General features: G+C 45.9%; 1 non-coding gene and 1 pseudogene across 1 annotated transcript; both read left to right on the top strand.

Annotated features, from left to right (window-relative positions):
- The first annotated feature begins 2254 nt into the window (after positions 1-2254).
- On the top strand, positions 2255-8533 carry LOC124671142 (annotated as a pseudogene).
- On the top strand, positions 5726-5799 carry TRNAV-AAC. Its single transcript has one exon. It is a non-coding gene; the product is annotated as a tRNA-Val (tRNA).
- Positions 8534-11493: the final 2960 nt, after the last annotated feature.

Below are 11493 nucleotides of genomic sequence, written 5' to 3'. Positions count from 1 at the left end.
GGTGGTCGACGAAACTGACCCGATACTCCATTGGAGGGATTGGGTAGCTTTCTTCGCTGGGGAAGCGAAGCGCGCCTTCCTTCTTGCTGATCCCCAGTTTCTTCAGTAGGTTGATGTCTTGAGGGGAGATTTTGGATCTCTCCCACTCCGTATTCCCCAGATCTTCGGTCGCCATCTTAGACTCGGGCGTGTTGTGCCTGGTGAGTCTGCGTGGAGGCATCAACAATGGCGCCGGAGCAAAGTGCGAAGTGTAGTTGAGCTCAGGAACTGTGGGGCGCGAGGGAGAATTTTGGCAGAGGAGAGCAGAGGAGCGGCGCGAGCGAAAGTATCTAAGGAGGAAGACGATGACCTTAAATAGAGGTGCGGTGAATCGATGCGCCGTTGGATGGAGAAAATGTGGGATAGATGGTGACACGTGGACAAGGGGTAAAAGCGCAAATTCACTGAGAAAGGGAACGAACGGGCGCTACAGTACGTGCGCCAGGAAAAGTGGAGAACGTGTGTCCCCCACTTGCACGACGTGTCAACCTGGTAAAAATTTGGGCCCACGAGACAGAGGGAGAGAAGTTCTCGCGTTTTCCCGATAAAGTGATCGTGGCTATCGTCAGCAATGATGTCACTTTGGCAAGAGAAAATCTCGGCTACGAAGGTTCGTAAGAAGGGCGACAGCAGAAGATTGTTGATTATTTCGAGAGCTAGTCTTTGATCAAATACAAGTTTTTGCCCAAATGCTCGGGGGATACTTTGGAAAAAGGAAAAAATATACTATGGCAAAATAGAAATGGCGAGAGCCTATGCATCAAATGTAAACACTTGTTCATAGCCTCGGGGGCTACTCCCATCGGGAGCGCTGTTCGCGCACCCGATATATATGAAAATTCGAGAAAGAATGACAATATAGCGACATGAAGCATTAAAGTGTTGAGCCTACAACCAAGCACTAGTCCTTGGCTATAGCCTACTCCCATCGGGAACGCTGTTCGCGTGCCCGATGAAATTATAAAAAAGAGAGAGAGGGGAAAAAGAAAGAAGGAAGAAGTGAGTATATTTCGAGTTATATAAATAACTCTACATATACTCCCATCGGGAAGGCAAAATAAGTCATCCGTTGACTCAATAAAATGTGCTATTCCAGCAGCCGAAAAAGCACTCGACAATATATTCTCAGAGCGCCAAAGTAGCGAATAATCTCTGAATACCGCAAAACTTTGCGAAGGTAAGACCCCGTGATCCGTTTCGAGCGGCGTGGCGCCATCTCGACGTCGGTTTGCTACTTTTTCCGTATCAACATATACGAAGAAAAATCCTAACGGACGCGTTAGGTACCCGATAAAATATGGCCGGGACTCGACGGAATGGTAAGACCTTAAGCGGCACCTGTCGAAGTTTACACCAGTATCCGGGATCATGTACGGGACGTGATCTTGAAGTAGGTTTTTGCGGATTGCCACTAGAGCGGTTAACTAGTACACGATCCGTCGGATGAACTAGCCCCAACTACCATTATCCCTGTGCAATATATAATTTCATATTCAAAGATATATGATAAAGTTCAGAGCTATTGAACAAATATAAAGTTGGAGATTTTCCTTGACTCTGCGATTCAAGCAAAATCTCGGGGGCTACTGACATAGGCATCCCCAATGAGCCTGCCGAAGATGGTACCCGGGGTTTACTGAAGGCCCACGACCCGAAGGATAAGGAGATTCGGAAACCCAAGATACTATTAAGGAAAGCTAGAGTTGTAATAGGAAGTATTATTTGTAATCTTGTGGGACGGGTTAGAAACCCTCCCGGACTCTGTAAACTTGTGTATCACGAATCCCTCGGCTCCGCCTCCTATATAAGGGGGAGTCGAGGGACAAAGAGAGAACCGAATCATTGTTTCACAAACCTTAGCTTTCATATCGTCGAGTACTTTTCGGCTGAAACCTTCGAGATCTACTTGCCCTCTACATCCAACGAAACCCTAATCTACGACTCGTAGGCATTGATAATTTAATACCTTGTCATCGGCCACCTCGCTATCTTCGGCAGTCAAAGTGTTTTGCCAAGACTTCTTTGGCACTGCCTCGAGAACATCGTCGAACGGTGGCAGGTTGGAGCGGTGGCGCATCGCTGAGCGGTCCCTAAGGTAGAACCACTTTTGTCGCTAGCACTGGACAGACTCCCTCATCGGAAAGTTGAAGTAGTTTACTTCCTTCCTGATGACGAAGCCGACTCCGCCAACCACATGAGGACCTTCGTCTCCGCTATGGCGCTTGACATAGAAAATCTTCCGCCAAAGACCCCAGTGGGGGTCAATGCCGAGGAAGGCCTCACATACGGTGATAAAAATATCAAGATGGAGGATGGAGTTTGGGGTCAGCTGCCAGAGTTGGATCCCATAGGAGAAATGCAAGCAGCGGAGAAATTCGTGGGCTGGAAGGGAAAGTACACGATGCAGAAAAGCAGAGAACATGGGTCAATGCCGAGGAAGGCCTCACATACGGTGATAAAAATATCAAGATGGAGGATGGAGTTTGGGGTCAGCTGCCAGAGTTGGATCCCATAGGAGAAATGCAAGCAGCGGAGAAATTCGTGGGCTGGAAGGGAAAGTACACGATGCAGAAAAGCAGAGAACATAACAGTAAAGCCTTTTGGGGGCTTTGGGCGAGAGGCAGAACCTGGATGAACAAAGTCTGACTCATCGAAAGAGATGAGCCCAAGCGAGCTCAGCTTGTTCTCGTCCCGTTTTCAGATGGTGGACGCCGCCCAGTCGAGATTGGCGGTGGTCCTCGCTTTACGTGATGCAGAGGACACCTTGGCCTTGGCTGTGCTTGCAGTGGCACCAGAACTAGCGGTCTCCCTCTTATTGCCCATGGCCGCGAGGAAGCTCTTGGGCGCAGATGCAATGGCAAGGTGAAGGCAAAGGTAGAAGATGAGCAGTGCGACGGGTGTAAAAGATTAAAACTGAAAGCGCCCCCACCTTATAATGAAAAATGGCTATGGATCGTGGCCATTAAATCCGCATCTTGGAGGAGTGGACGAGGATCTAATCGTACACGTGTCAAGATGGGAGAGAAACCGGCGGCCCATTACCCACACTACGCACAACAAACGAGGAAACACCTCGGTCAACACGCAAGGATCAGTCATTTCCTAACTGACCGCGCAGACATAGGGTGGGCCCGTTAAGTCACGTCCTATCAATCGAGCCACCGCAGAAGCCACGTCATTGATGATGTCACTAAAAGTATCTCCTCCTCACTTATGAAGCATCCGAAGGAATCTACTGCATTGAGTTGATCGACTTGAGTCTACGCACGGTTGCAAAACATCAGTCCCTAGACTCGGGGGCTACTCCCATCGGGAGCGCTGGACGTGCACCCGATAAAAAACTACTGAAGATGAAGGAAAACGAACCCGAAGGTTTCAGAAGGTCCAGGATCGAGCCCGTGGACTTGATCTTGAGTAAAGTAACGTTGTTTTGCCTACGGCAGTTAACTAGCATTGATCTATCGAATAAAATTGGGCACATTATTTCTATCCCTTTAATACTATCATGTTAAATGATTTCATCCAAAGTTTCAGAAGACCCGATATATAAAAAGATATCAGATGATGAAGGCAATTCAGAAAGCATCGGCATACGAATCTTCGAGTAGTACAACTTGAGTCTACGCACGGTTGCAAGCATCCGTCCCAAGACTCGGGGGCTACTCCCATAGGGAGCGTTGGACGCGCACCCGATATAAAGCAGTATCGACTTCAAGAAGAATGGTCAAATCTTTTCAACAGTTATGGACATTCGGATGAAACCAATTATAGTCCTTGCCCGAAGCTTTACTTCGGCCAGTCACTCGGGGGCTACTGATGTGGGCATTACCCTTCGGGTACCAAAATTAGACTACCTCCTCCGGCCCAACTAGGGGCCCATGAAGATTGCCCAACAACCGAGGAGGGCATATGCATCGGTTCCAGCAAACGAGACTTACCCGAAAATAGATTCTTGATGAACAAGGCAAGAAGACGATGTACAAGGAATATTAGAATAGATCTCTTTGTAACCTAGTCAAGTCCGGACAGAACTCTCGGGACCTGGCCTGCTATATAAAGATCAAGAGAGGGTCCACCAAGACACAACTTACACACGTAGATTCATCGCAAGTCAAGAGCTAGAACACTAGAATCTTAGCCTCTCGACGAGACAATCGCCATAGCCTATTGGCCACCCCATTGTAACCCGATATATTCGATAATCAAGATGAGACAAGCAGGAAGTAAGGTTTTTATCTCATCGAGGGCCCCGAACCTGGGTAAATCTCGTGTCAGTCTGCAGGATGTCTCGTGTCAGCCTGCAGGATTCCGTCAATCCTAAGCCCCTCATGGTGGGCATTGCCACGGATCACTCTCGACAATCCTAGGATCATGACTTCCTTAAGGAAAGGCTTCAGAGGGGAGACATTGTGGCGATTCTGGCTCCTCGCCTCGCCGACGTCGTCTTCCGCGAGTGTTGCTCGGCTGATGATTGGGAAAACGAGACAGAGCTTTCCCTGGCTTCAAGGCCAGAAGACTGGTCGCGGTACAGTACGATGTCACCAGATCGTGGGTGTAAACTCCTAGCTACGGATCAACACCCAGATCAACTCAGGAACACATGGATCATGAGCGAGTTCAGTGTCTTGCTCGATTAACCTCCCAACCACCCCCAAGCCAATTCTCCGGCCCAGCCGGCCATTACAATTTGGTCATTCAACATGATAATTTCACGGCGCTTTTTTTTAATAGCCCGAATCATTCAGATCCTTATATTTTTTTGCAAATCATAAGTGTCACCTTATTTAACATTACTCTATCATCAACATGATAATTTCGTGATCACACATTTGGCACATCAGAGTGAGACTTTCCTCCAGTGTGAATCACACATTGTTCAATCAACTTGACTTTCACATTGCCTTGTACACTAGGAAACACACTCAGATGAAAGTTGAACTTTCTTGGCCAAAGTATCGATGTATATTTTGAATAATCGTTCATTACATGCAACTCAAATGTCTAGCCATGTTTCTTTCAACAAATAGCTTTTATTAGTGCGAGATCTCCAATCTTCTATGTTAGCACAACTTGTACTAGCATAACAACTCATGGTCACGTTTGCCTTCCTTTACTTATTTTAGAAAGAATATTATCAATTTTCACTAAACACTGAAAAATACACTTAAAACTTTGTTGAGTGATTAACTCAGGAATCACTTTGGAACATGTTCTTCTGTCCAAAAACTTGGGTCACATTTTGTTTTGCACAACATGAAAAAACCTTATGACTTAGGCATAAGTGGATGTAGCACATCCCCTATTCTTTCATGTGATCATCGTTGTAGCACCGAATCAACTCAATGCCATACCTAGATATATATACAAGGAAGAAGTCCTTCTTGGCTTGTTGTATTATGAACTTCTTCAGAATCCAATCTAGGGATGTGTTTCGACTTTAATGTTCATTAAACATTTCTGCCTATACGGTTTTTTATAATTTTCTCGAAAGGGATGGAAAGGAGAAATGCTAAACGGGAGGCGGCCCCTTCTTTTCTTGGTAAGTTCTTTGAGTTCCTTTTCTACATATATGGTCTCCGACGGCGATGCAGTCAGATGACGGCGAGGCCGTGGTAGCCAGTGAAGACACACACCTTTCCGTGATTGGCTTCAGTTTTAATAACTAAATTAACCATTTACAACGTGAGGTTTCGTGGTGTAGTTGGTTATCACGTCAGTCTAACACACTGAAGGTCTCCGGTTCGAACCCGGGCGAAGCCAGTAGTTTTTTTCTTTTTTTGTTCGCAAAATTGTAACATGAACTTCCCCGTATCTTTCCAGTGTACCCAGTTCACTTCTCTGCTGAGAATCATCGACCGATTCCCAACATAGAAAAAGGTGAATCATAATCCTGGTTTGCTGGAATCACAGGGCAAGTCCTTCTACCTCTGAATGTTTTTCTAAAAAAAAATGGCCGTAGCTATTCTTCCGTTTGCAGCTGAAGTTGCCTCAGCGTCAGCCACGAGCTTCTTTGGCAGATGATGAAGAGCGGCGTAAATGGGAGCCAGAGGTAGTCGCTGGGATCCCAATGAATCGGATGTCTCGGCTCCTAGTCACGCAGGCCACAGGCTACAGAGCACAATCACTCCCCTACTGACGCCGGAGAAGAGAGGTAAAAAAGACTGGAAGTTTCAGCACAGCAAACACGACTGACACTCGCCGCAGCTCAGCCCAGTGAGGCACAGCACGCACTCGTCAGCCATCATCGCTAACCAAGGGTACGCCCCACCCAGTCTTATTCTCCATCTCTTCTCGCAAACAATATTTGCAAAAACACAACGAAAGAAGGAGCACAAGGGCAGTGATTGATCATGAACGCCGCCTAGCACCTCCGAGATGAGATGACAGCCTGACTGTAATCTGTATGTATGTATCATCACAACTGCTGCTAGTGTTAATTCTGCTATGGAGCTACTCTAGCTTCCTTCTTTCACCCTTAACAAGACAAAATCCGAAAAAGAAACAAGACTTTTCCTAGCTACGGAATGCATCACTCCCATCCCCGCCCGCCAAGTCGTAGCTGTTCCGGTTTGCTGAGCGAATGACAGGGCTATGCTTCCGGTCTGCTGTTGATGGCAAGCGTGAAGTATATCAGCGTCATCGTCCCCAGGCTCGACCTGTGGAAGGAAGAGGCAAACAGATTAGAGAGCGACAGATGAATTAAGAGACAAAAGGCGACAATATTTGGTAGGTTTATTGAGTTTTGCCGGTATGTGATCATTCAGTCCCACCAAATGCATACCTGAATCGGTATACTGATTCGGGTGATCTGCTAAACTAGTGTCCAAGCTAAAAGTTTGCAAGGGAAATCTTGCGGCAGACCACAATGAAAACTACTGACAATCCTGATCGTAATGGATTCCTTTTTTTTTGCGAAAATTCTACCAATCTATTAATAATCATCATAAGCAGTACAAACAGACCCAAAAGTAATAAAAATTACAATTAGGTCCTTGAACCACCTAGCGACTACTACAGATTTAGAATTAGAACTAAGCTCAGACCAAGAAGAGTATTTGGTGTATGATACCAAAGACCAACATAACTAAGCTCAGACCAAGAAGAGTAGAAAAGGCTTCAGCAGAACAGAATTAGAACTCTAAAAGGTTGATGACTTACAAGGTTGCAAAGAAGAGAAGAATTCTCCGGGGATGATACGACGTGAGTCGGCTGAATCTTTTGCTCCTCCCTTCAACAGGGTCGGTTAAAACCGGTGCAGAGACAGTACATTGCGGAGTAACCAAAGTTTTGTTCTGTGCTAGCGGCAACTTAGGCTGCTCCAGGTGAGATGGCACAACTGCAGTGAAGGAAATTCAGCGAAATATAAATTAAGAAAATTGATCAATGGATTACAATGACTACTACATCTCTACATTTAAGCCAAAGTTTATACAAACTAACAACTTCCCTTAAAAAAACTTATAACTAACAAGATATACAGTAGTTTTTCGAAGCACATTTGGTGCACATGAGCACCAGTGCTCCTGGTTTTCAAAATATTAAAAAATTATATATTTGCGTTTCAAAAAAAATTCACATTTATTCCATGAATACATACATATGTCCTGAATACTCGTGCAAATTTTCGGTAGACATCGCATTATATTTTGAGCTACAGGAAAAAAAATTGTGGCTACGTATAGGGGCAGATATTTGTCAGAAATTTATCTTTTTTGTATAGCTCAAAATACAACATATTTTTCTCCCAAATTCATACCGTATCTTCGGAATGTTTATATGTATGTGGATATCTAATTTCATTTTTTTTGGAATTCAAAAAATATGATTTTTTAAAAAACAGGAGCACTGGTGCTCATGTGCCAAAGACACTTTTCGGTAGTTTTTTCGATAAAGAGATATACAGTAGTTAGCCGTGGTAGATACGAACATTGGCTAGGATCCTAACAGAGAGAACGATCATATCTTACAAACAGCACTAATCCAGTAGTTACTACTGCTGAATACCAGCAGCAGTAGTGCCGTACAAAGAAAAAAAGAACTAGTGTTCACATTCAGAAATTAACTCAGTAAATATATGCATAAAAGAGTATAGACAGGTTTGTTTGCCAAACCATAGATAGACAGGTTAGGAAATATAAGAGAGCACTAATTTATCACCTTTAATGATAAGTTTTTTTGCCAAATCATCTGGCTCCTGCTCTTCGCCGCCTCTCCTCTCCATGCGATTTGAACCCTTACGTGATAAGGCTCTCTGCGAGAGAAATATGGCAGGTTAATACTCATTCAAATAAATATTTTGTCCTTATGTTATTATTTGAATTAGAGGACATACGGCCATCTTTGGACTTCCAGAGCAGCATTTATCAGGTTGTTGATGCAGACCCTCAATATCCAATACCACATTCGCTGTCCTGTCCATGCTTGTGATCTGGCTCTGCAACAAAACTCCGATCAGTACAATGGCATCTACCAGATCTCATTTTATTGGCCATAGGAGCATGAAGCATACAGGAAATAACCAAGGAACTGATATGCTTACGGTGCTGTATCATCTAATACTGCACTAATTAGAAGATTGCAGTAACATGCCTGACCTACTGCTATCAGTACAATGTCCACTAGCCATGATAAGACACCATTTATTTGGCACAGCACCACCAGCATAAATTCATCATGTCACCAGGCCCATGGCCACTGCCGTACTAGGCAAATCATGTTTTCTAAGAAAACTTTCTGATCTACCAGCTACCAAAGCAGAATAAATTAATTAACTAGGGCCTCTCTCGCATAGCTTCCAGAGTATTCAATTGTTCAGATAGAAAAATGCGATAAGCTGACTCTGTCCCCTGAGTCCAGCATTTCAAGAACATTTTTGACATACTCTTTAAAAAAATCAAGCTCAGAAAATCTGTATACATCAATAACCAAATTCATAACAAAGCTGCAAAAAAAAGCCTACTAATTTGTCCATCTGCACCGGCAGGAAAACTGTAATGATGGAACATGATAAAATATTTCACGAGTTGGTCTAAATACAAAATATTTCATGTGTTAAGTATGACCATAATCAGCTTCACAACTTAACTAATGACTGGAACCTGAGTTAATAATCTAAAGGGAAAGAGCAAACGGGCAACAACCACCACAGGCACCAACCGTTGAGCAATCTACACTTCACAGACAACCTACAGGCAAAGGCCACAGCATGCTTGCCTGTGAAACCTACCATCGAACCAAGAATCCCCTTTGCATGCAACATTTCAAGCATACAGGACAAGCGCATAGATGCGAAGTGTAGGACAAGATCCACATTTGACACATGGTTTCAGGTTAATTAAGACTATTTGGAACAGACATCTCTTGGATCATTGCAGCCACAGGGAACAAGGTTTGTATAACATGATGGCGAAAGTGACAACCAGTGGGTCAGATCTGAAAGGTACCTTTCCACTGTTTCCTTCAGTTCCCTGGAGTATTCCTCAGCTCACCGCGGGTTACTTGTGTTCCAAATTAACCTGCAGAAAGTGTGTCGCGGAGGTATAATGTCATCTTCCCAACCATGAAGATCAAGTTACAAATGAAAAGAACCTAACGGAAAGAACAGAAATGGAGAGCCTGAAACTAGAGTTTTACAGCAAAGAGCAAAATTGGTGTTGCGTGGATTCCACCAAATGTACACAAACAGTACCAGCCAGCAAACCAGGATAGTGAAGTAGTATAGCAGAAAGCTGATGCAAATGCAGTTCACACAAAAAAAAATGCTGTTGCCTTCGGATAAAATAAGAACAGGAGCCCGAAACTCCATTTCAGAGCCCACAGAGAAAAGGCATGTCTCAATTATTTTTCTTTTGACAGCAACAAAAACATCTGTCAACTAATTTCTACTAACAACGCAGCAGGGGCCGCCGATACACGTTTCAAATGCTCTCGTCTTCACCGATCACAGGCAGGTAACAGGGACATTAGCCACCTACCTACTACTAGTACTCTCCACCAGGAGGCTAAAAATGGCCCCTGATTAAACCGCCGCGAAATCCGCAAATCCCCCTGGAGGTCTAAAATCCGCTTCTTGCCAAGAATCCACCTACTACTAGTACAGTGCGAATGACTCGGACCGTGAAGATCACGTGTCGTGCGAAGAATCCACCTACTACTTCATTGCGAAGGACTCGGCACTCGCCGCTGCAGCAGATGCTGAATCGGTCCGAGGAACTGACTGGGAACGACGAAGGCGGCGGGGACAGTTGATGGCGTTTGCTAGCACTCCAGCTCTCCAAGATTCATACTAACAAACGGAAGAAAACGCAGGCAGGCAGGCAGGCGGCGGGACAGAGCAGTTCATGGAGAAATTAAGAGACGGAGGGAGAATGGGATTGCGGCGGCGGAGAGGAGAGGAGAAGAGAAGAGAGCGGGCGCCCACGTACCCGGCTCTTGGTCGCTCCGCTTCTTCACTCTTCTCCGGATGATCGGATCGGATGACGCAGTTGGGAAGAAGCAGAGCAGAGCAGGGCGGGGTAATGGCGGCTGACGAGCGAGCTGGGAGAGGGAGTGGGGTTGAAAAATGGAAACTGCGACGGTGGCCGAAGAGGGGAGCGGTTTCCGGTTTGGTGTAGTTCACGAGGCGCTGGCGCGTCCGGGTCCTCCAGATCTAGCGTAGACCCGGTCCGTGGACCAGTGCGTACGTTCTGTTGCGCTGCAGGGTTTGGACCGGTGGGCAGGGTCCAGGCGCGGACACGGACTGAGCTGGCTGGGACCCAAGCAGGCACGGTCGCAGCGTCCGAGGCAGCAGTTAGCGACGAGGAGTCAGCAGCGCAGCGAATAGCGGCGTGGCGCTCTTCCTGCGCGCGTGTGGATCATGTTCACGGCACGTAGCCACCGCTTCCGGCCTGCAAACTGTTGCGTCGTCTGGCACGTGGGTCCGTCCAGCGCGCGGCGTCACGTGGGAACTTCAATGTGTGCGCCGTCGCGCCCGGCGGCATCAACTTAGGGCATTCCACGCGCGACGATTTCAGACGTCCAAAAGTCGTCTCAAGCGTCCATTTGCATCGTCCGGTGGATATATTTTGTCCGCGCGTTCGTTTGCGTCACGTGGTGTCGCCACCTCGTGGCCCCACTTCGAATGTTCTCCGGTCTTCTGGAAGCTCCGTGGAAAAATAGGCCCCTGGGTCTTCGTTTCGTCCAATTCCGAGAATATTTCGTTACTAGGATTTCTAACCAAAAGCGATAGAACGCGAGCGCGCACTTCGGCATCTTGTTAATAGGTTCGTTCAAGCAAAATGCACGAATATGACATAAAGTGTGCATAAAACATGTAGGTATCATCAATAATATGGCATAGAACATAAGAAATTATCGATACGTCGGAGACGTTATCAAGCATCCCCAAGCTTAGTTACGCTCGTCCGAGCGAGGTAAAACGATAACAAAGATAATTTCGAAATGATATGCCATCAT

Source organism: Lolium rigidum, chromosome 7 (assembly GCF_022539505.1).
Source record: "Lolium rigidum isolate FL_2022 chromosome 7, APGP_CSIRO_Lrig_0.1, whole genome shotgun sequence".
Lineage (NCBI taxonomy): Eukaryota > Viridiplantae > Streptophyta > Magnoliopsida > Poales > Poaceae > Lolium > Lolium rigidum.
This window is presented reverse-complemented; position numbering and strand designations above follow the sequence as displayed.